This window comes from Rousettus aegyptiacus, unplaced genomic scaffold (genome assembly GCF_014176215.1).
Source record: "Rousettus aegyptiacus isolate mRouAeg1 unplaced genomic scaffold, mRouAeg1.p scaffold_m13_p_2, whole genome shotgun sequence".
Lineage (NCBI taxonomy): Eukaryota > Metazoa > Chordata > Mammalia > Chiroptera > Pteropodidae > Rousettus > Rousettus aegyptiacus.
Window position 1 is genome coordinate 43,526,211 of NW_023416295.1, and position 25,132 is coordinate 43,551,342.

Genomic DNA, 25,132 nt, shown 5'->3' on the forward strand with positions numbered 1-25,132 from the left:
GTTAAAAGTGTGTTTCCTAGAGCACTAGTCCATGAAAACACAGGAAAAACAAGGTTCCAAGGTCAAATAAATGTTGGAAATACTGGACACTCACTTCTTGTCTCAAAAAGTCACAAAGCCCACTAGCACAATAATACGTTTAGGGGAGTCCTGTGTTAAAGAAACCTGTAGGAAACCCTGGGTGTGAAATAGAGATTTCCCAGTCATTGGGAGAAAAACGGTGGTTGAAACCTTCTGTGTAGGTGAGGTCTGATAGAGAAGAACAGAGGGCTGAAGCCCAGGATGAAAATATCAACATTTAAGCGTGGAGTGGAAAAGGAGTGGCTCACAAGAGACTAAGATGAACTGGCCAGAGATGGAGAAAGGAACCCAAAACAAAGTGAAAAGCAGGAGTAGAGGGAGAGGAGAGAATTTCAAGAAGGAGTTAGCCAGAAAACATCACAGCCCCCAGTGAAGACATTAGAGTGTCCCCTAGATCTGGCAATCAAGAGATTATTAGGGACATTAGCAAGACAGTTACCAAGGGACTATTGAAAGAGGATTTCAGTGGATTGAGATTATGGGGAAGTGAGGACAGTGTAGACTGCCCTTTTGAGATTTGACTGCGAAAGGTTGGGAGTCACATAGGAAGGGAGAAAAAGAGATGCAGCATTGAAGGAAGGTTTTTTACAAGGAGGAGATTTGAACCTCTTTATGTGGTGAGGGACAAGAGCCAAGTAGAGATGAAAGATTAGTATACAGGAGAATTGGGGTTAGATAAAGCTAGATAGTTGAGAAAACGGAGTAGAGGATAAATGACAGATGGGGAAGAATTAGCCACAGACAGAAAGAGGACAGCCTTTTCTACTGGGCAGGAAAAAAAGAAAAGATATACTTAGAGAGGTGACGTAGGTGCTGAGAGAGAAAGTTATTAACGATGTTAGTTCATATTCATTGAGGACCTGCTCTGTGCCAGGCACTGTGCTAAATGGTTTGTGTGGGTTGTCTCATTTAATCTTTACAGAACCCTTTAGAGGAGGCACTCATATTATCCCAATTTTACAGATAAAGAAATTGCCATCTGAAGAGAAAGTAAGTAGCTTGTTGTATGGTGAAGTCAGGACGCAAACCCATATAAAGAAAGAGCTCTTCCCTAATGAATACTTTCTAGGATGGCAGTTTTCCCTTAGAGTTCTCAGTTTTCCAGAATGAAGTAAAAGGCAAGGTTATTTCCTGAGAGTGAGTCAGGGAAGTGGAAAGGTAAGAGTATCTGAGGACCAGGCGTTCACAATTGGAACAGCTGCAGAGAAGAATAGGAAAGAGAGCTAAGGACACAATTGGGAGCCTAGCTAAATGTGAAGAGTATGTTCTGATAGAGACTTCAATTACCAGAGTTTATGCACCTGCCCCTCCCCTACCCGTACAACCCCCCTATGCCAGGGCCAGGGTAAGAGGGCAAGTAAAAGGTAGGTTGAGATTTGTATCCTCAGAGGTGACCACCAGTAGATAAGGTGGTTTGCTCTCCTGTAGATACAAGCCAAGGGCTGCCAGGGTACAGAGGTTAGAGTCAGAGAGGGATCCACTCTGGCCGAGGAAATTAGAGAAATCTGAGGATGTGGGGGAAATTTAAACTAGATCTTGCTATATAAAATTGAGCATATTTCAATCCTAGTCTACTGAGAAAAGAATTGACAACATAGAAGTAAGAGCAAGTTTTGGGGGAACCATATGTTCAGTTTTCAGATGTTGATTTTGAGACTGCTATACTTTGACCACATGGAGATGTTCAAACCTGGAAGTTATCACCTAAAAGCAGTAGGTCAGGATTTTACATAACAAGTCACTGCTCACAGATTAAAAAGATATCAGAGAGCTATTTCAGTTTCCTCACAAATAAGGGCAGAAAGATAATATGGACACATGGTATATGGGTCAAAGTAAAACAATACCACTAGGCACCAGAGGAGAGTTCTCTGACAATGAAACCAAGATGGAAAAGGCGACAACGCCTGAGATACTTTCAGGCATGGGTTGTGTAGAGGGCTCCTGATGTGGCCCTTAAAAGTGGTGAAGAGATTGCATAAGGGGCCTAGGAAGGACTTAAGGGTATGCAGAGGGAGTTAGCACCAGGAGAACTACAAAAACAAAGTTGATGATATCTTTCACGGGCTCATCTGGATCCAGCCTTGCAGGACATTATAGCAAGATCAGGATGATTGGGCCAGGCCCTGAGACACCAGTGCTTTCTTCTAACATTTTTCATAACTTCTGCTGAATTCACTGTACTTCACATATAGTAGTCTCCTAGTCTCACTGACATTGCCTCACATATCCCTCTTTGCTCTAAAAATCTATTTTAAATGTAAAGAAATCTCAAAGTATCAAAATTTTAAAGGAAAATTACTGTTTTGTTCCAAATCCTGTGCATGTTTGTGTCTGGTTAAATCCTGGGCTTATATTTTAATATTCAAATGTGCAGAGGCAACCAAAGAGTACTTTAGGATTAGCCACTGGAAGTAAGACCAGGCAAAAGCCAACTCAATCACATCTGCCAAGTGTATAAAGAATCACTTGTTAGGCACCACTTCTTTTATCTGCATTTGCATTTATCCACAAACACAAACCTTTTATATTGAAAACCACTAGCCATAACTTAAAATTAGGTATAGTGATGCAATTTCAACTCCATCTAAGAGAATACAGCTACCAGAACACTTGGGTTCCAGTCCCAAACTCATTATTAGCTCTGTGCTATGACAGGCTGGTCAACCTGTTAGAGCCTTATTTCTTCATCTGAAAAATAGAAATAATAGCTGCTCCCTTTCTTCACGTGGTGGCACTGAGAATTAAGCCAGATAGATATTAGATGGGAACATTCTTTTATAAGATGACTATCATGATACGAAAAAAAAAGTATTATTATAATAATTTTATTGTTAGTAGTAATAATAATTGCTACTATTAATAACAGTAGTAAATATGAAAAGGAGTTTATTTCACACAGTCTCATGGCATAATCCCCAAAGGCTAAATACTGGGATCTTCGTGAGCATTTAAAGGTCCATCCATTTGATACAACGCTAAGTTCAGTAACAGGCAGGGAAGAAGACAGGGAAAAGGTGGTAAAAAGAAAAGAAGAAAGAGAGAGCAAGGAAGAGGAAGAAGAAAGGAGACCAAGCAGAAGTCAAGAAAGGGGCAAAGGGAAGCAAGAGAAGTAGGGAGGATGAGAAGGGCAAAGCCTCCTTCACTGCCTTCCTTTGAACTCCTGAAACCACTATATTAGAGTTACTAAGGGCTGCTTTTCAGAAGGGATTTTTCCATAAGAGGCCATTGAAATCATTAATTAAACTGGGTAGTCAGTTGTGTTTTGGATAGATGTGGTCTTCACACATGACCCCTGGAGAAGAAGGTAACCAAAGAAGGCAGTTTTGATGGCAAAAATTAAAATTAAAAAAAAAAATTACCAAGAAAAGATAGAAGAAGTACAACAAAATATTATCAGCACATCTCTCTGAAGAGAGAGGGAGAGTAGTTGTGAGAAATCAGCAGAATGGAATGAAAAGAACACACAGAAGATTCTTCCCTAGTCCTGTCTTGCTGTCACCTCACTCCATGACCTTAGGAAAATCGTTTTCCTTCCCTAGCCTTCCCTTTCTACATCTGTAAACTAGGGGACTGCATTTTTAACAATTCCACATACATCGTGTGGTATTTTGCCCTGTGCTGGTGACCAGAGATGATAGGCAGAAAACTTCTAGTCTACTCTAGTGGGTTTTGCAACTTAGAAGTGAAATTCAGTTAAAATTACATCCCTGAAATTCCCCGTGAATTTAAAAGAAGATAATGTGTAAATTCTTAGTTTAGCCGAGTAGACAAGAGGCTACCCAGGTTTCTCAGATTCTGAAATTCTGTAATACAGTGCCACCAAAAGTCAAGTGCATCTCTAAGATACCACCCTAAACCAGTATTGACTGTCCTCATGCTGACAGCAATCTGTACATTTGTTTAGGGTCTAGGAGAACCTCACCTTCAAAAGCAAATGGAAATCAAAGCTAAATATTGTCAATCCAATTATGTAGTCCCTAAATGCCAAAGGCCAAGCTCTCGCAAAATTAGGCAGTAAAAATCTATCTTTAGTCCAAACCTTTCTCCTGATCCTTCTCTCTTCAACCAGTTCTATCTTAATCTAGGAATTTGGTGACTTAATTTTCTCTTCCATTTCTCATGAAAACCTATTGGAAAGTGGTAGATATGAATCGTTTTTCAGGAGCCTGGAAAGAAGGCCTGAGGCTTAGCCACCCTGGGTAAGGGCCCTGGGAGGCTAATGTTGAAACTTAGATGAACTCAAGTCCTTGGCAAGGCTGCTTGGGTTTCCTGTGTTGCCAGGGAAGTTGTTTGGCAACTGAGAACTTTAGTGAAGGAAGAATCGTTTTAGATAAGAGCAGCTATTGGTGTGAATAAAAACAGGTGATGGGAATCACTTCCTAGTCAGGAACCCAGCAACGAATCCACATTTGGATCCTGTCTCAGTTTAAGATTGAAATGTAGCAGAGAAGTTTCCCTAATTGCCTTCAATAATTGGCTTGCTTTCTTTTCTCTCCTCACTCAAATCTATATAAGGTTTTGGGCCTTGCTTTCCATACTACATTAGAAAAATTTTACTTAAAGCCTTTAACACTGAGAAAACAAAGCTTTTAACACTAAGAAAACAAAGCCCTTAACACTGAGAACACAAAGACACCGACTTGTCAAGGATGAACTAGTTATTACTAGAACTCCTGGTCCAGAGCTTACTTCATACGCCACTTCAAAGTTCCTGTTTCCACAGCAGAAACCAAGCCCCTATCTGTGCCCTATTTCCTTCTCCTTTCTATTATGAAATGATAGGAGTTGGGGACTCTAAATTGTGCCGAGAATATATATAGTCCTAAGGATCTTGGGACAGCCCTGTCTTACATACTGTTGTACTTATCCTTCAATGCAACAAATATTTACTAAGTGACTGCAAGATCCAAGCCCTAGTACTAGATGTTGTTTCAGCGGATAAGGGCCTTAAACACAACTGTGGCTAGCATTCACTTTAAAGAGTGTGTTCATCTCTACCCAGAACGGGAAGGCCTGGGGAACTTATACTAATATATATTTCTAACTCTGTACAGTTAATCCATACTGCTTTTTTTTTTTTTTTGATAGTGATTACAGCTTTCCTCTTTCCCCTTATATCTTTCTAGCATCCTTGCCTATTGTCTCTGTTTAAAATTGAGCACAAGATTCTGGGAAAGGAGTGAGAAAGCTTAGGGTGTGACCCCACAAGCCAAATCATGCAGAGTTTCTGTATATGGGGATTACAAGAAAGACTGATTCTTAAAGTCTGGTCTGACTCTGGGCCTTTGGGTGTGGAATTGTGGAGATTGTGTTACGAAGGAAAAGAGAATATAACTAAAAATGATGCAGAATTGTTAACATAAAATCCGGTCCCTGTTTACAGAGAGAATCTGATCCCTCTTTCTGCTATGGAACACACACACACGCACACACACACACACACACACACACACACACCATGCACGCACACAGGCTGATGTTGTCAAGCCACATTCTTCAGATCGTGCCCTCTTCCTAACCTTTCTTTGGATTTTCTCCATTGTCTCCACCCTAGGCCAAGTCACCCTCATTTCTTTGCCTGGATTCTAAGCAGGACTCAATAGCATGCTAACTGGCCTTTCTATGGCTATATTTTTCTTACTTTTGGTCGTTTCTCTATTTTGCTTTCAGAATACCTTTCAAAAATGTGTTGCTTCTTGGCGTGCAAGGGAAGTAATGACCCAAATCATGAGTGGGGCCTACAAGGGCATGCACAAAGAGGCTTTTACCCACCTCTTTAGCTTTCTCTTTGAGGGCCACCCACACTGGTGATACCATGAGCTCAACCCTAACCCCAGCACCTACACCCCTACTTTTCCTTAAGAGCTCAGCTCAAATGTCACTTTTTCAAGGATGACTTCCTTAGTATGCCAGACTAAGTGAGGGTCCCCATCAGAAATTCCCCTAGCATCGCACACTTCTCCTTCGCCATGCTTACTTGGTTGCAGTTATGTAATTAGTTATTTAAAGACGGTCTCCCTAGTCAGAATGTAAACGTAATAAAGCCAGAGAATATGGCTATCTTGTTCACTGCTCTATCCCCAGCATCTATCACAATGCCCAGCACAAGGGGGCACTCGTTAACATGGCTCCTTCCCTGACACACGTGTTCTGGATCAGAGAGAAGCAGTCCAGTTCTTACCGTGTCCCTGTATTGTCATTCTTTTAACTTTGCGTTGGTTTAATTGTTTTTATCCTCTATGCTTTTATGTTTTATTTCCAAAGGGCAAGAAAGAACTCTTAGATGGAATTGTAGCTGGCAGTTGCAGCCACACCAGTGTTCTCAGAACACGCCCTATCCTTCCCCATTTCCTTTTGTTCTGAAACCACCAACAGTTTTGAATAACAAGTCTTGAATTCTGATTCTCAGCCAGCTGAAGTAAGACCCTTCAAGGTCCCAATCACATGTCTCTTTCTCTCTGAAAGTCTGCTTAGTCTTGTCAGAGTGTCTCTCTTCTTGCCAAAGCATTTTGTTTTTACCCCACTTTATTGGTTATATTCTGGCTTTTTATTATATTACTGTATACTCTCCGAGGGTAGACAAACTGAACTGATATATTGTCTGAATCATCTTTGTAGCTCAGCATCTAATACAATATTAAGTGTTTATTAAACTAACTTGATTTCGTTTTTTTACTAGTAGAGAACCAAAGTGGGCAAAGTCCTTTAGTTTTAGCGGTTCCACTCATTGATTTCATTATATATTCTTCCTCACTTCCATGATGAAGTACAGGGAATAAAGATATCTTGTTCCCTTTGCCCTTCCTATTAATGATTTCCAAAATTACAGGGGAAGAAGAAAGGAGAGGCTTATAAAAACTTATAACAAACCAAGTAATGTCAATAAACACATACATTTAGATATGGTGCATGTTTACAATTTCAGAGTTCTTCCTCAAATCATATGATAAGAAGTTTAAAATGCCAAGGGCATTTGATATCTCAGAGAAGGAAAAGAAATAGTCCACGTACTGATAAATTGAACATGCCTTATTGTCGATTCTTAGAAGTTCCTTATATGCATTGTAGTGGAAATCATCCTCCCTAATGTTTAAACATCTAAAAATGATATATTCACTGAAACCAAACATATAGACCTGGAAATTTAGTTTCTAATCCCATTTCTGCTCCAATCTAGCAGGGTGACCTTAGGATATTCAGATTACCATAGTTAGTTAGTTATGTTGCAATTGGTGCCTCATATTACAGATTTTAAAATGGAAAGCCTCCTAAAGGCACTTCCTTTTTGTTTAATAGAAGCATGTGTAGACTTGGGGGAGGATGAAGCCAGGCCATGACTGTCAGTTGAGAAACTAATTATTTTGCTATTACCAAAGACATATGATATGGAGGGAAATAAGTTTTTCAGTTAAAACCTCTTCTTCCCAATTGCCAGTTAATTTCCATTCAAGAATTTCTTTTTTTCTTCAGTTCAACTAGTATTTCTTGAATTCTGTTACTGAAAAACAGAAAGAAAAAAAAAAGACAAAATAGTACAGAACTTTTAAGGAAATCTGTGCTCAAGATCTGGTTGTGCACTGAAAACTGTGTGATCTTCAGTGCTGTAATGATAGTGACAATTGCCACGTATGAGCATCTACTCTCTGCTCACTGTGTAGGTTTCCTTTCTCACAAAATTCTACATAGTAAGTGTTATTAGCTTTATTATACAGATTGTTAAACTGAGGTTCAGAGAAGTTAAGTAACTTGCCTCAGGTCACACAGCTGGTGCCATAGTAAGTGAGAGTCCAAAGTTCTTGCCTTTTCCACTGACTCAATTCTCTAGACCTTAGTTTTTTTTTTCCCCTCTGTAAAATTAGGGAATTTAATTATGTGACCTCCAGGAATGATATTTAATTTATTTGTTTACTTTTATTATGAAAAATTTCAAACTTGCACAAGAGTAGGGAGACTAGTACGATTACCCACCACCGAGCCACAACAATGAGCACCTCAAAGCCACTCGCGGTTCATCTGTTCTCCAGACTTTGCATCCCACCCCTGTCCCCACGGGATTCTTGTGAAGCAGCCTAGATATAGTATTCGATTTGCAAATATTTCAGTATTTATCACTAAAAGGAAAGACTTTATAAGCCGGATACCATTAGCACACCTAAAATATTAAAAATAATTTCTCAATATCATAAATATCCAGGTTTAAATGTCCCTGTTTTTTTTCTTTTTCGTTTTTTTTCTTACGGTTGGTTTATCTAAATCAGAACCCAAAGTCTTCACATTGTATTTAGCCGATATGTCCTTTAAGTCTCTTTTAATCTATGCTTTCTTCATCTCATCCATCTTTGTTTTTCTTGTAACATTATTATTGAAGAAACCAGGTTGTTAATCCTAAAGAGTTTTCCACATCTGGATTTGATCGCATTCTTGTGGCATCAATTAATATGCTTCTCTGTTTCCTTTACCACCTATAAACTTCAAGTTAGTTCCAGAGGTTTGATCTGACTCAGGTTTGATTCAGGGTGGCGGAGAGATGAACGCTTCATAAGGAATAGTAAGTACGTCCACCAGGGGATAGTGATGCATTGTTGTTGTTCTTTTTATTTACAGCTCTTGATGATAATTGCCTACTTCCATTATTTCCATCAGGATTTACAAAATGGTAATATTCTATCTCTTTTTCTTCGTTTATTAGCTAGGCTATTTCTATAATACCTGTTTTTTAATTTTCCTGACTTAAACTATTTAATTACCATGAGTTACAGCTCATAAAAGAATGACAGGCTAAATGCTCGATGTTTTCCTTTATCAGTTTTCAGAATGAATTGGTTCACTAGCATCTTCTAAAGATGACCAATGAAACTATTTTAAAAGTGTCTTTATAATCTCACAGATTTTAACATATTGATGTGTTTGATCAATTGCAGTTCTTATTGATGCTCAAATTTAGGAAACTCCTTAGGTTGACAGGTCCTTTGACATGTCTTTGATACATCATTTTTGACATGTCTTATCAAGCTTCCTCACTTTTTGGTATGATAAGATGTTCAGACTTATTTTATACATTTCCAGCCCCAGATCTCAAATCAGCCATTTCTCTAAGAAGCTCTAGAGACCACAATCTGGGCAGTAGTAGTATTTATTTCTATGAGATTGTTCACTATTTCTGAGCCCTTTTAGTGAACAAATGCCTTTTTTTTTTAAGAGAAAAATTCATTATGCACTCACACTGATATATTCAGTTCAAATTTAGGAATACAAAGTTTTACTTTTTGATTTTATAGTTGTACTTCTTTTCTTTTTGCTAAAAAATCTAGGTCCCTCCTTTTAGAGTACTTTAATTCTTCCAGAATTTTTACTGACAATTTGGTCATTAAAGATAATTTAAGATTTAAGATTTTTTTTTTCTGCTTTTGGTTTTTGGTTTTTGTTTTGTTTTCCCTGAGGTTATAGCCCAGTAGGGGTCAAATCACAAATCCCACAGTCAAATTACTATATTTTAATATCACTGATACACAAAATATTAAACAACCAGTTGGAACCAATCAGCCTCTACTATGCCATGATCTAATTCTTTAGTTGTTGGACTTTTTTTTAGAGGTGGAGGAAGGGTATTATTTCAGGGCAGCAGCAGCTCACCAACCAATATAGAACTGTTCCAACATTTTAAAAACTGAACATGCTGTACTCTGCATACTGGCTTATTACAAGTGTTGAATTGTTTGAGTTCCCTTCCAGCTCCAACAAGAACCTATATAGTCTCTCTGTTGAGATACCCTTTCTGCTTCCTTACCCTTCCTTCCTTGAGCACAAATTTGTAAGCCAGGCAGACCTGAAAATCTATTACTGTGGAGCCAGCTACAGTATTAGTTGGCCTGGATCAATTAGTAATTATAATTAAAGTTAAATATAATTAATTATTCTATTTTTGGCTGTTTTTATTTAATGTCACTAAAGTTATTTAAGAATTACTACAGTGGATGTCAGTGATACTGCCTTCCCTAAAATCTTACTTTCCTAAGAACTAGTATCCCACTCCCCTGCCCTCATCCACACACAGCTCTAGGCAGAACTTTTCTGTGCTTACATGACCCCATTCCCTTGGTTACACTTGATGGGTCCAGGGATAGGCACCTGGCAACAGCCAGTACAATCAGAGGCTTTCCTCTGGATTTTTCAAACTGGAATTAAGAAAGAGAGTCAGTACATAGTTGTTAAAGGACACTGGCCCAAAATGCTGTTGGTGTCCATGTTTCCATTTCCACTTTGTGGGGAAATCCTGTGTGCAGTGTGAGCAGATGAAGCTGACAGGCAGAGAAGAGCCTAGCCAACTGTCAAAAGGAATTTCGATGGCAGTGGAGTTCCTGGGGTTTTTCTGAGTCCCAACTACAGCCCTGCCCATCTCTGAGGTCGGTTTTTTAACTCTTCCTTGAAATTCATAAGCCAATGATTTCTGCTTTTTGCGAAAGCTAATTTAGATTAGATTTCTGTCACTTGCTATCAAAAGAATTCCCACTTCATTGATTAAAGGAAATACACAGAATATATTTTTCACAAGTAATAAATAGATTTATGTTTGAGTAATGTTTCTTTTATTGTATCATACATACATCCTCTCAGTTCCCCCACTATTAGCAATAAAAAAGGAATTTAGAATGTTAATAGATTTTCGATTATGTGATTTTTTTAAATTTAGATTTTCATAGTCTAGTATGTGGCAGGACATAAATCTGGAAAGGTAAATTGAGATTATAGGGCCTTAAATGTCATGTTAAGGAGTTTGGATGTTATCCTATAGGTAGAGAGGATCCAAATGGAAAGTTTTCAAGCAGAGGACTGATGTTTGGATCTTTAGGACGTTTGGATAGCAATTCTGGTGGCAATGTGGAACTTCGATTAAAATGGGGAAAACATTGGAAACAGTTTAATAGGTCCTTATTTTGGAAACCTAATCACTTAAAGGCTACTCCAGGTTATCAGAGACTGAATTGATAAGGGACTCACCTAGAAAAGTAACCTTGAAAATAGTTAGGAGACAGAAGGATTGAAGAGGCAATTCAAAGGTAGACTTGGTACAACATAATGACCACAGGGGATAAAAGTGAGGAAATATAGAAAGACTGTAAACAGATTTGAAAAGAAGATACTAATCTGAGTACCACCACTGATATTTCTGGTCCATTTTAGCAGGTATGGGTACTATGCATTCATGTAGCACTCAGTCTCTATCATTTCAAAGACAGCCATATGTGATTATATCTTGGTAGGTTGTTTGTACTTTATTGGAATTCCCCCACAGTATAGGAGGTCAAAGAAATCATTAAATTCTGGAAACAGGATTTCTCCTTGATCTCTGATAAGGAAGGCATTACTATGGTTTTATCATGTTGGTATGTATTGGTCTGGTAGACATCTTTGACTAAATGAATATAATTAAAAGAATAATTATAGCCAAACTTAAAATTTTGTGTATAATACATCAGGAAGAATATCATCAACTTATTGTCTACTCTGCTTTCTTCTGCTTTCATGGTTAGAGGTAGAGGAATTACAATTTTATAAGTGAAATAAAATCAAAAAGAATATAATAAAGTGATACGAGGCTCAGATCTAAGTAGGTATTTCTATGTTCAAAGCAATTGACTAGAAGGCCCATTTTCACCATACCTTTTCTGAGAAACTAATGAGTTTTTCTCCACCTGATTTCTAAAACAAAATTATCAAGTACAATCAATGTAACTTGTTCTGTGTTAAAAACAGAACTAGACTCAATCCCAAATTGCTCACTGTCATACTCATATTTTTTGAAAAGTGCAAAATTCCTGTATGTGGATGGTGATTTTGCCAAAAGTAAAAGCTCAGCATCTCATAGACTTGTGAACTGGCATCATTATAATTCTGACAACTCTAATGAGCTACAGGAAACATAGGTCAGATTCCACTTGGTTTGATTTGGTTTCGTTACATCAGCACTAATCAAGAGAAATATCGAACAAAATACATATGTAATTTAAAATTTTCTAGTAGTCATGTTAAGAAAAAAGTAAAAATAAACATATTATGTTAATTTTGTTAATTTATTTGATGTCTTGTAATGGAGAAATAAGCAAGCTTTCTGCTTGGTCATGGCCCAGAGGCTTCAAGGCGATATAATACTGTGGCAAAAAGGTGAAGCTGTACTGTTGTTTGCACCAGGTGAAAGCAAACTGTTTCCGCCTCGTTATTCACAATTATCCTAATAAATGGCAACATGTCCCTTTTCATGACAGAAGGAAAATTTTAGTAGACACTTCCTTAAGAGTATCCAGATTTCTTTAAACTATATCTGAGAACTGATATGTATCTGAAAATTGGTTAATATCCCTCTTTTCTAACCTGAAGGTTTTTTGTTTTGTTGTTTGATATATCAGTCACTTAGGATGTTAGTGAACCCATCTATCCTTTTTTTTTTCCATCTATCTTGATTTAAGGGACTCCATGACCAGCTTGTCACCTCAAAGAACCTATGGATCAGACTATTCTGATTTTCACACTGACCCTACTGCCTTTCAAGTTAGCCACATGCTGCAGCTCGGACCATGCCACTCTGGGATCCTCTCATCCCCTTGAAATTCTGTAAACCAGATTAAACTTTAGCCTCTTTCACCATCTTTTCTGGTCTACAGAGAACATTCTCCAAAGCATTTTCAAATATACTGACCCCCTCCTTATAGATTTGTTTCATAAGGCCTTTGTGAAGGATGTCTTCTAGACCATTTTGTAAGATACAGTTGAGGTAGGTAGTTGGACAGAAATGATAAATCAAATCCAGCATTATTGTCTCCTGAAATTTTTAGATTTGCTCTTTTATGTTTCACCAAAGAGGTTTGCATCTCGACTTTATTTTGCATAAGCCACCATTATGTCCAGATTTCAATCAACCTTTATCAGAATAAATAGAATTATCACCAGCTTCTCAAGCTGAAACAGTTAATCTAGAATCTCTCATAAGCCCTATTTGTAGAATCAGCCCAGTCAAAATTGTCCTCCTCTTCTTCATTTAACATTCTTAAAGTCTATTCTAACACACATTTCCCAAACTAATCAATTACTATGATGCTTGAACCATCTCTTTCTGAATTTCATTTTTTAATTGACATCTTGAAGCACAGTAGAATTTGACTTTTATTAAAGATCTGGAGGAAGTGCAAGGTAAGAATAGGGCATAAGAGAACTAGCCTCCTTTTATAAGGTAACTCCCTCAAACAAGGGTGTTTCAGTATCTTCAAACAAAAGAGAAACAGCCTCCATAAGCTAAGGAGATACTGCTGCAGCTGATGAGGAAGGCTCAATGGAGTTTGCGGATGTGCATTCTCTAAGTTCGACAAATTCTCTCCTATATAGCATTTTCATTTTAAAGATGTAACTCTTTTTCGATCAGTACCTTAACATATGTTCATATAAAACCCCAGGTAAGGAGGTGAATTTAACTGATTTGCATGGCAGCAATCAGCAAGTACAAATACTGGTTTATAGCTCTCTAAATTCTAGAGCTTTAAGAGGTTTTGGGGTTTTTTTAAATCATTTTAGTCATTTTTTAAATCATTTTTTAAAATCACTTTAAACATGAACTGAAATTCAAATTCACAGTTTGGGTTTCAGTTCATGTTTAAAATGATTAAAATGAGAACCTAGAAATTTTCACATGTCAGTTTCTTCATTTGAAGCAGCTAAACTCAGCACACAGCTTTTGAATTCCTTGTACCATTCCTACTGTTCTATGGCAACAATAATTAGGTCCTCCACGGTCTTATCTTCAATGACCATCTTAACCCTAATGTTCATGGGCATTAATTTCTTCAGCTGTTTTACTGTAACAGTCTGTGGGCTCCCAACATCTTATCTCTGAATATTAATTGGGCCTTTATTATCTTTAAACATAATGAGTGTGGATAACTAGAGTCTCCTCATTTCCCTCAGAGTCTGTTGTTTGTAACCAATGCCCCATTATCAGCTTCTGTAAAAGTCAAAGATTAGTAGTTGCAAGCATTAGAGACCAACACTAGGTAGCTTACATAGAATGGAATTTGTTGGAAAAACACCAAGTATCTCACAAAATCTATGGGAAAGTTTAAAACTAAGCTCAGGAAACTGGAGCCAAAAGAGGCTGGCAACAGAAAACTCAGCCAAAGAAGGAAGGACCTCTATAGAAATAATCTGGTTAGAATGCTGCCAGAACTTGGGCAAGAACTGTTATAGGAAGAGTCCAGGCAGAATGCTTCCAGTGATACTGCCCCCACCGGACAATCTTTTCTCCTTGATGATTGACATCACTACTATCTCTGTAAATAGTTTGCTGGACCCCTTACCTTTGCATTACTCCTGAATTCAATGTCAGAATCCCCCTGAACAAACTTCAGTTACATGCTGACTGTCTTGCTGTCTAGAAGAGGGGACATCTGCCCTTCTTTGGTTTCTATACTGGGAAAAGTGCTGGATGCTAGGCAACCAAGCACAGGAGCACGTATGCGCACACACGCGCATACACATGTCCAGGCTGTCATACTTGTGTTTGCCTCTAGACTTGCTATTCTGTTTTATTGCTCTGTTTGTTTATTTTGTCAACACTGTGATACTATTTTATGTTCAGGCATTTTATAATTTCTTTTAAAATTTGATAATTCAAATCTTCCCTCTCAAAAGTGTAAAAAATTTTTTCTCAGCTCCGCTCAGCTTAATTTTTCTCAATGAATTTCAGAACTCCTTCATCAGGCTTCCAAGAATATCCCACTAGGATCTTGATTGGAATTGTTGTACATTTATTAATATATTAGGGGAATAATTTAAATTTTTTACAATGTTGAATCTTCTTATCCAAGAACATGGTATATCTCTTACTCCTTCTTTTATGTTCCTGAGTAGTTATATAGCTGTTTCCATGTAGATTTAGCACACTTCTTAAGTTTATGTTTTTCCTGTTAGGGTAGATGGTATTTGTTTCATTTTATTTTCCCTTAAGAGAGCTCAAAGCCTTCCTTTTGACCCAAGCAAAATCTTAACATCTCATAACTTTTCTATGCCAATCAATTGCTCTATGATTCTAATTTCTCTGCTAAGCTATGTGAATCATTGAGCTAAATTATTCCTAGGTTTATTACAGCTTTCATTACCAAATTATACTTTGTAGTATACATTTGAGTTTGAGTTAAAAGTAGGGATATTTTCAGGTGATTAAATTCAGAGAAAAAAATCAACAGAACTGGATAAATTGGAAGATTGTACTACACTAGTACTACAGTACCCCCTGGTGGACACAAAGAAACATGGTCTTTATACCAAGAATGACCCAGTCTCTTCCACAGGCAGAATCTGGAAGAGCCTTAGGGATCAACAAGGTCAACATCTCTGGCTTCCAGACAAGGAAACTGAGGAACAAAAAGAAGAAATGATCGGTCCAAGTTCACACAGGCAACCCAAGGTTAAAATCCAAGATTCCTAATTCTTATTTACCCCCACCCCTTTTTCTTCCTTCCTTTCCAACATGTACAGTGCGTCTATTATGAAGCAGGGTGCTAAGAATACATGTATAAAAAATACTTAATCTTTACCTTCAAGTCTAGTTTATTTTTCAGACCTACTTCTTTTATCCATTTTCAAGGAATTAATTTGTTAGAGAATGACCAAACAACTATACAGGAGTTGATTCTTGATCATCCACTAGTTGATTCATGATCTTATTAATTAGTTATTGAAATTCGATTGGAAAACACATTTGTAGATATGGAAGCTGCCCTTGACCAGGTTCAGCTCATTTTATGAAGAGAGAAAACTTTACAAATTCATAACTGTGAATTCTACAGCAAAAAAAATAACAATAGGATATTGAAGGTATTTATGTGTGCCCACCATCTATTTCCAAACATTATCATTTGTGCGTACGTCATTGAGCAATCTTTATCGAGGACCTACAGTCATGTACTAAGTAAGCACTGGGTTTAGTATGATAAAGAGAATAGATATGGTCCATGGTTTCTGCTCTGATAAAGCTTACAGTCAGTCTCTGTGTGTGTGTGTGTGTGTGTGTGTGTGTGTGTGTAATTCTCTAAATCCCAGGTAAATTGTTTTTCCCATTTCACTTTGTCAAGTCATATTTTTAGGCTATGAAAATAAGGGAGTATATAAATGTTTTCTAAAATTGCTCTGCTCCATCATAAGGGAATTAAATAATAAGGATTTGGGGTCAGATAGGAATGGAATTGAATCCCAACCTCACCATTTACAATCTATTAAACAAACTGATTCACTTCTCTGAACCCCAGCTGCTTCCATAAAATGAAAGTATCCTTTTTGAGAGATGATGTTTTATCATTATTCTTATTAATATTTAAATGGAGACATTACTTCTTGAGTCAAAAATATGGATTATATATATTCCTTTTCCTAAAGTGCAAAAAAATTATCAAAAGAGAAGCATTAATATTTTTCACTTAGTTTTACTAAGAATGTCATTTTCTAGAATTAATACAGAAAAATATTTGTGGCCATTGATATTTTAATTTAAAAAAATAATGTGAAATCTTCTGACAATGGATGCTACTACATTACTTTAAGGCTATTTTCTTCCATGGGTAAGCATGGCTTTGTTCCACAGAAACAAAGTCTTGTTATTTCAGTTGAGATGAAAAAAATCTAGTATGAACTTTATCTATGTAAGGAATTGTTTAAAAAAGAAAAGAAACATCAGACCCAAAATGCAGTCACCTATGCTAAGGGCCACATCAGCAAACTGAGACTTAATCCCTAACTTAATTGCAATTTCAGCCTCTCCCAGGAAGGTAATCCTAATTGATCAGTCTGGAATTTTCTAATCAGCAGTAGTGAGGTAATTCTCATTGATAGACCTCTTTTATCCCCTTAAGAAAGGTGAATTGGCCTGAAACAATTTACTCTTTCCGTGTCTTTCCCCCTTCTCTGCCTATAAGAACCTTCCATTTTGTATAATTCCTTAGAGTGTCTCTGTTTGCTTGTTGGGAATGAATCATTGAACAAAGCCAATTTGATCTTTAAATTTACTCAGTCGAATTTTGTTTTTCAACAGTATCTTCTAGTAAATTGTATCTGAATTTATCCCTCCACCTATTTCATGGTTTTACAAAGGCAAGAGTTGTGTTTTACTCGGCTCTCGCTGTTCTCCCTATCCATGGTTCTTTGCATAGAGTTAGTGCATGCCAAATGCATGCTAAGGGAAAAGACCAGCTTATGTGCTATTTGATATGTAAGCTGAGAAAGAAAATCTAGACTATGTTAGAGGTAAAATTATTTTGTTTTATCTCGAACTAGGAATTATTGAACAAAAACTATTCATACAACATTCCTGCTAGAAAAAAAAAAAGTTGTTAAATGTTACACTCTTTACTCAAATCAAAGCAAAGCTTCAAATATATTTAGACACAGCGAGAAGGGACAGGGCAGGTCAGGGGAGGACTGGTATGTTTGCATACGTTGTGCGTGCAGCAGCCCAACTTCCTTTTCCTGTTGTAGTATTTTCTACTGTTTGCTCCATACAACATTAGTTCTAATAAAAGCCCAGGGTTTCAAGGTCAAATAAGTTTGGGAAACTCTGCCCAGCATTTTCCTCTCTTGCAAGGTCACAGTGCATATTGGTAAATTAAAGGCTATCAGAAGTCTTGCCCGTACTACGGAAAACTATTTAAAATTGTTTTACCTAGCATGCCCCCAAATTATTTGACCAATGTTTCACCTGCAAACATCCTGCTGATAGCAGGCTCTGTGGAACACAGTGACTTCAGGAAACTGCCCAGCTGTGTTCAAAGGACCCCCTTGTTAAATTACAAAGAAAAAAACTAAACAAACAAACAAAATGTTATTTTGTCTGCAAATCCCACAGAACTAAAAATGAGAACATTTCCAGCAATGTTTTAACTATGGAAAAATGACACCACTTTGGAGGTGCCAGAACGTTAACACAATTGAATGTTTCTTAAGTAAAAAGAAGTCAATCTGAATCCAGGAAATGGCTCCCCAGCAATGCCTGGAATGTTGTCACAAAAACCGATACAAATCCTGTTTTGTATCTGGGAAGGATGGAGGGAGTCACAAAATTATCACCCCCACATCTCACTGGTGTTTCTGACAGTTTTCTACAAATCAATATAAAATATCCACTTTCCCTCAACTCCATCTTGGGACTTCCTATTTATTTTTGTGTTTCTAATTCTTCTCTCTAGATGGCAGCACAGATGAAAAAAATTGCAGAAAACCCTGGAGCTGGCTGGCTTCAACAGCCACAAACATCTATCAACAGCCTGCCACTCACCTTTCCTTTTTTTAAAATGAACAGAACCTGAGGTATGATGGTTGACAAATTTTTCAAAAAGATTTAATCAGTTATTAGGGATGGAAAGAATTAATGACAAACTGACCTCAGTGAATGAGGAAACTGACTATTTAGCAGTGTCTCTCCCATGCTAGCTAGATGTGTTTTTTGTATCTTACTGTCATCAATATTCCTATGTCATATAGGCATGGTCCTTTGCATCATTACACTGGGCATCTGATACAGCCAAATACCAAGCCACCTGATTTTCTGTAAGAACTGGATTCATTTAAGATACGTAATGCTTTGAATCTACTGTAAAGTGATCACCATGTCACTAGACGCTACTTAGAAAGTTCACATGAAGGGTCTACTTCATTAAAAGCATGTAACTTATGCTTTTAAGGTAACTTCATTAAAAGCATGAATTAATAATGCAAGAGAAAAGGAGTGGAACACACTTAGATCTCTATAGTTTACATCAAAGCCCCACTACGGGTTTTTTTTTAAAAAAAAAAATATTCGCTTTTCATGGTATCATTGAATCTCTTCATTAAACAATAAAATGGCATCTACCAGCAAGATGTTCACAACAAAATCTGCTGACAGCGAGAACATAAGGAAGCTGGCCCCTTCAAGGTATATCATTTCAAGGACTCCAGAATCCTACAAAGAATACTAAATTGTTCATGTGTGATGAACTGGGCAGAAGCTAAGATGTGACTTTTGCCTCTTAAACAAACAAAAAATTCACATGGGAAGCGTAAATAAATATAGTGCATAAATGAACCAACCTCAAGCCAAGTAGATTATGGTTCATATTTAAGAAAAAAATCAATTTGTAATGTATCAGAATCCTTTTTAAATTCTCCTTTTTAATTTTATTTTTTTTAATGAAGGCAAACATTCCAGAAAATTACTCTAAACACCACACTTTTCCTTGAAGGAGTACCTTTTGATACTCCTTGGGCTAAAATTAGTTAATGCCATGGTGAATCTGGCTGTCTCTGCCTTTTCCAAAACAACTCCTGGTGCTCTAAGGTTACTGACTTCTTATCCCTGGGCTCTAAGTTTAGAGACAAAACCAAGCCCTAAAATGAACAGGCAGAGGCCATTGAGATAGTGCAGAATAAGAGAGAGTGAAGGAAGTTGAGATGTTGAGTATTGCCTAGTCACTCACCTGTGTGAGTCTCAAGGGCCATACCATCTCACACCATCCAGAGCTGCAGGCCAGCAGCCCTCAGCTCTGAGCCTTACCTAGAGTCATTCACTCACTCCTTCTTGAAACCCTGGAGTCTTGGAGGTGTACCACACCCAGGGCAATGCTGAATCCTGAGAGGCCTGACCCATTAATTCTCCTGCATCTCTGCAGCTGCCAAACCCACCACCCCTCAGACCCTCAATATCTTCTCATCTTCATATTTTGACTCAGTCTCCCATTCCTCCTGGTCCTCCTCAACTTTTCCTGTGACTTCAAGAATCCCATTCCATCATCAACAAAATTCCTGAGACCCTTGGCCTCTTCACTAAACATTCTTTACCTTTCCCATTCTGAGAAACCTGGCTTTTGCCACAAACAGCGCTTCCTCTGCAGCTCTCACAAGGGGAGGCTGCTGAATCAGGTTCTTTCTTTCACACACTGCCATGTCTATGGGTCGCAGTTCTCTGCCCTCTGAGACCCAAGCTACGTAGCCACTAAGTAACATCTCTACTCCAGCTGTCTGTCGTCTACTGACTGCTTGTCCATGCCCTTTATTTGTTGAAGACATTGGCAGTGTACCCACAGTATTTACTTTCATGCCAAATTCTGACAACGACCTGGCACGTTTGATATATCCATGAGGTGCGCCTTGACCTCTCAGTTCCTTGATTCCATCTCTGATTACCTTCTTCATTTTTTTTCAATCACTCAATCCCTCGGCCACCCCCAGACTTCGTCACCAAGAAACTACAGCACCTCTCAACCCATGACTTTCTATTCCTCTAGATCTTCTCATTTGGTTATTTTCGCTCTGTCGATTTTCCAAGACCTCTATTCTTTCTGTTTTCTTCTTTCTCCTTATCTGTCATCTATTTGCTGTCTCTTTTTCCTTCTCTGCCCAGCAGGAATTCATGCTTTATAACATTAGCCTCCAACTTGAGTCCTCGACTCCATTTCTTCATCATTCTTCTGCTTCATCTGTCTGACAAAACTTGGACTATGTACCTTGAATCCAATTGTCTGCCTTGGCCATTTCTGTACCTGGACTATTGGACATTGCTGGGAACAAACCACATAGCCATGCAGATTAAACTGCCCTAAAGTCACGCTCAGCAACCTCAAGCAGGACTCGCAATCCTGCCACATTTCCCTGACTACTTGCTCTTTCTCTCAAATCTCCAGAGCGGCTATTTCAGGATTTCTTCTCTCTTTCCAAACCTCCATGTTTGCTCTCTCTACCATTCTCATTCTCTGCAGGTGGTTTTATTTTCCATTCTGTCATTCCATGTAGGTGATTTTATTTCCCACTTAGCAAGGGTGGGGGAAAATAGAAGTTATGGGATGTGAGGAGTCTCAGTTTTCTATGCCAACATGTAAACTTACTTGTTCCTTTACCCACCTTGCCTCATAACTGAACCTTGCCTCTTATTATAAAAGACATCCCTTCCCCCATCTAAGGCCCATCTCTTGGCCCGTGCTCTGGACCCCTGACTTTTCATGGACCTCATTCTCAGTAATTCTTTCTCACTCTTATCTATCTATTCAACCTCTTCCTCTTTACTAGCTCCTTCCTTTTCAGGTTAAAAAGGGCACATTCCCCTCAACTTACAGTCCTCTCTCCTCCTTGCCAGCTAAACTTCTAGGAAAAGTTATCGCCACTCACTGTTTCAACTTCTTCATTTCCCACTCACTCTCCAAAATTGCTTTCTTCAAGGTAACCAGTGATCTCGGTGTAGCTAAATTCAAGAGACACTTTTCATTTCTCTATTTGAATTTATACAGCATTCAACATGTTCTTCTTAATACTTTCTCTTTCTTGGGCATTTATGATACTGTCTACATGCTCGCAGATATTTCTCCCTAGCCCAGACCTTTCTCTTGAGCTATGGACCAAGATAGCTCTACCTTTTAGTCAGCTCTACCTATGGATTCCATAGATACCTTAAACTTGAACTGAACTCATTTTTTTCTTCAAACTTTACTTCTTTCTGGCAATCCCCTGATGAGTGGAAAACATTGCCATCGATTCACTGATGCAGCCAAAAATTTGTATATCATCTCTGCGTGCTTCCTTTCACCGCCTCTCACATCCAATTGCATCACCATGAATCCCTGATTCTGTTTTGCCTGTCCTTTTGCCAATCTCCTTCCTCTCTGACTCCAGCATGCCTTACCTAAATTCCCGGTCTCCCTGTTTCCATTCTTTCTCTCAAACCATTTCCCACACAGTAGCCATGTGATTGTAATAAGCAAGAAACCTCACAGGCACAAGACTCTGCAAACACTCAGGTATGAAAAATGAGACACTTTTTTCCTCGAGTAAATTAATGTTTGTATCTGAACTTCCATTTTCTTTCCTGACGGACAGTTCACTCTAGACTTTCTCAAGTGAATTTAGTGACTTGTCCGAAACTGAGACTACATATGTGTATCAGTCCAGAATTCAATTTCAGGCCTTCCCTTTCCTCTTCTTACTTCTTGGGTCTCCTTGGGCTGGCTGCCAAGGGAAGTGGCAAAGAGGATAGATCTCCATGGTAATTGGCTGAATGTTGTGATGGGGCAGGAGCTCCCCATCTAGTCTCATCTGGGGTGGTCCTAATGCTGGCACAAGCTGCTAATGCCATTTTTGTCTATCCTCTCAGCACAAGCAGGGCCCAGTATATTCTCTAGATTTTTGGACCTTGCTGGCTCTGACAGGCGGTGATGGGTTGGCTGGATGCACACATGGGTAGGTTCCATGTAGATTCATCACTCAGAGAGGCTGCCACATCCTCCACAACCCCAGCGAGCAATTCAGGAACATCTCTTCCTTTTGTCTAGCACATCTTCTTCCAAGTCAGGTCATTTCTTCTCTCCACCCCGCACAGAGGAGGAAGAAAACAATTCATATTTACGCATATGTGTAAATTGTTTAATCTCATCAATTTAATCTCCGAGTTAAAGTGTGGAGCCCTTTGTATTTGAATTTTATAATGTGAAGTCTGAGTCTCTCTCAGAAGCAGACTATCTCCATAATAATGAATGATACTTTCCACTCTACTGACAATAGTCTGGTAGAGTGTGTGTGTTTTCATGTGTGTGCACACACATGTGTGTTGGTGGGGTGGCAAGGTGCGATTGGCATCCCAGAGCCCAAAGAGAGAGATGAATGGAGAGAGTACATTCCATTAATATGTCACATATCATCCTGTCACATGTCCTGTCAAAATCATAAATCTAATCAGGTTATTCATTGTTTAAAGTCTGCCTGTAGTGTCCCATTACCTTCAGATAAAGTCTAAACTTTTAAACTTACAAGTTAAGATCTGTCTCCAGTTTCCCTCTCCTACATCATTTCCTTTAATTTCCCCTCTTCTTTCAGTTCCATGGGCTCACCATGTTCTCTTGCCTCTGTCTGGACTTTCTCACATTCCTAGAAGATTTTCTCCAGCTATGCCCTATGCCCGACTAATTCCTGCACATTCTTCTGGTCTCAGGTTAAATGCCATCTCCCCAGAGAGTCCTCTTTGACTTCCCTCCCACCCCTGACTTTGTGGTGTCCTTTCTGTGCACTCCCATAAAACTTCTGGTGTCATAGCACTTATTACATTTTAATTTGCTTTATTGGTCTGCTCTCCCACCAGATTATAAATGCTTTTAAGGCAAGATTATGTCTGTTTTGATTGCTGTTCACCCTCCAGCACCTTGCACGCGCCTGACACATGCTAAGTGCTTGATAAATATTTGTTAAATAAAAAACAAATGAATGAATGAAGAATAAATTGAACACGCAAGCCAGATGTTAGCTGGCTTCATGTGTACTGCATTTTGTCTTAAAGTAGAACTTGGTACTTTATTTTGTTTCTCCAAAAGCAAATTAGCTCCACAAAGCAGAGGTGAGTGATGTAGATTTGACTGAAGATTTTGTGAAAAGACAGAGGAGGGGGTTTAAAAAGCAGGCATTTCTTTTCACCCCTTAGTATCCCTCTTCGGCTTCCAAAAGTTGGGTCTTCTTCCCTTTTGACTCTCTCTTCCTCTTTACTCCCACCCCCCCCCCACCCACATGGTCTACTTCCCTTCCCTAGGGAAGTATTCCTTTGAAAATACTATCTAGAATGAATTGGAGAGAGATAAGTATCAGTGAATACCATTTAGGAGACAGTTGAATGAGGGCAGGCAGAGATAAAGGCAGGAGTTAAGAAAAAGACAAAATAGAGAGGAGAGTGTGTGTTTAGGAGGTGTTTGGGAGGGAAGATCAGCAGGATGTGGTTACTGATTGGATTGGGGTAGAAGAGAAAGGAAAGAAAAATACAAGGTGCATCACAGGTATTGGTATATGTGAGAGAGAAAGGAAGGAAGGAAGGAAGGAAGGAAGGAAGGAAGGAAGGAAGGAAGGAAGGAAGGAAGGAAGGAAGATAATGACTGAAAGAGAGGGATTGAGTGATTAGAATTATTACCAAGGGAAATAGGAAAGGATATTAAGCCAAGAAGGACAAGTATGAGAATTATCATCCCTTGAGAGTCTGAGGTTAGACACCAAACTTGGCACTAGTAGACATAATTGTGTGATTTTCTTTAATAATTTGGGTTATGAATGGTAAAAGCTGAGAAAGTGGGTGGTGCATTAATCCAAGACTTGGGATTTGCTGGGAAGATGGGGCAGAAGGACCGAGGGGCGAAGGGATTGATGATGCTATGAAAACACAAAGTAGTAACGACGGCTAGGCTCCACACTGAGAAGTGAGCCGAGATTGCGCTAAGAGTTTGCGGGGGAGAGGGAGTAGAAGATGGTTCAGGAAATTGGATGTTTTTATGTAAGGAAGACTAAGTGAAAAAAAAAAAAAAAGTTAGCATACTAAGAAACAGAAGATGTAGAACAGAAAAGGGGCCATGCATGATACCGTGTTTGCAAGCATTAGGAATCCCCGGACTTCAGGACCCAAGAGGAAAACAAATTCTTGAAAGAAGAGAGTTCCCTTCGTCCTCTGCAATGAAAGGGAAGGAGAAGAGGAAATGTTTTGTTCAAATATTTCGTAGCAAAAAAGAAGCAGACAGTGGGAGCTCACATTGTAGAATTTTTGTTCCTTCTATTAAGCAAGATGAGAACGTGATATGCAGGAGGTGGGATTGAGGCTTGAGAGAAGTAAGAAAGGTTTGGAAAAGGAGTAGAGGGCAATGTGGTAGGAAGGCATCTACCTTGATTGAAAAATCACAATTGCCTATTAGGAGTGAAGCCTCAGGTGGAACCAGTCAGCTGATATTGGCTTGGATCAGATTTCTAATTTCTCCAGCAATAAATTCTGCTTTGGAGCAGAAACGAAGTATTACATGATGAATTTTATTCAGGGCTTGGGCTTAGGAAGATAGGAATGGATGAAAGAACAAGAAAATGAGGGTGCCTATTAGGATTATTGCTGAAATTGTCAACACAGTAACAGGCTGAGAGGACGGCAGGCAGGGGCAGAGGGGTCCTTGGCACTATGGAGAAAGTGGTAGGTGAGGGAGCAGGGTCACAATGAGGAGAACAGTCACCAGAATTTTCCAGATATTTTCTCTGT

The 25,132-nt window shown here is 38.6% G+C and overlaps 1 long non-coding RNA gene across 4 annotated transcripts in view; it reads left to right on the plus strand.

Annotated features, from left to right (window-relative positions):
- LOC107514668 overlaps window positions 1-25,132 on the plus strand; it is a 50,296-nt gene that overhangs the window by 16,006 nt on the left and 9,158 nt on the right. For 2 of the 4 annotated variants that reach the window (XR_004955690.1, XR_004955689.1), the window contains 2 exons: window positions 15,420-15,535; window positions 18,306-18,426. This is a non-coding gene — a long non-coding RNA (uncharacterized LOC107514668). Of the gene's footprint in view, window positions 1-8,688; window positions 8,741-15,419; window positions 15,536-18,305; window positions 18,427-25,132 lie in introns of all 4 variants that reach the window. The other 2 variants (XR_004955691.1, XR_004955692.1) reach the window with 2 other exon arrangements.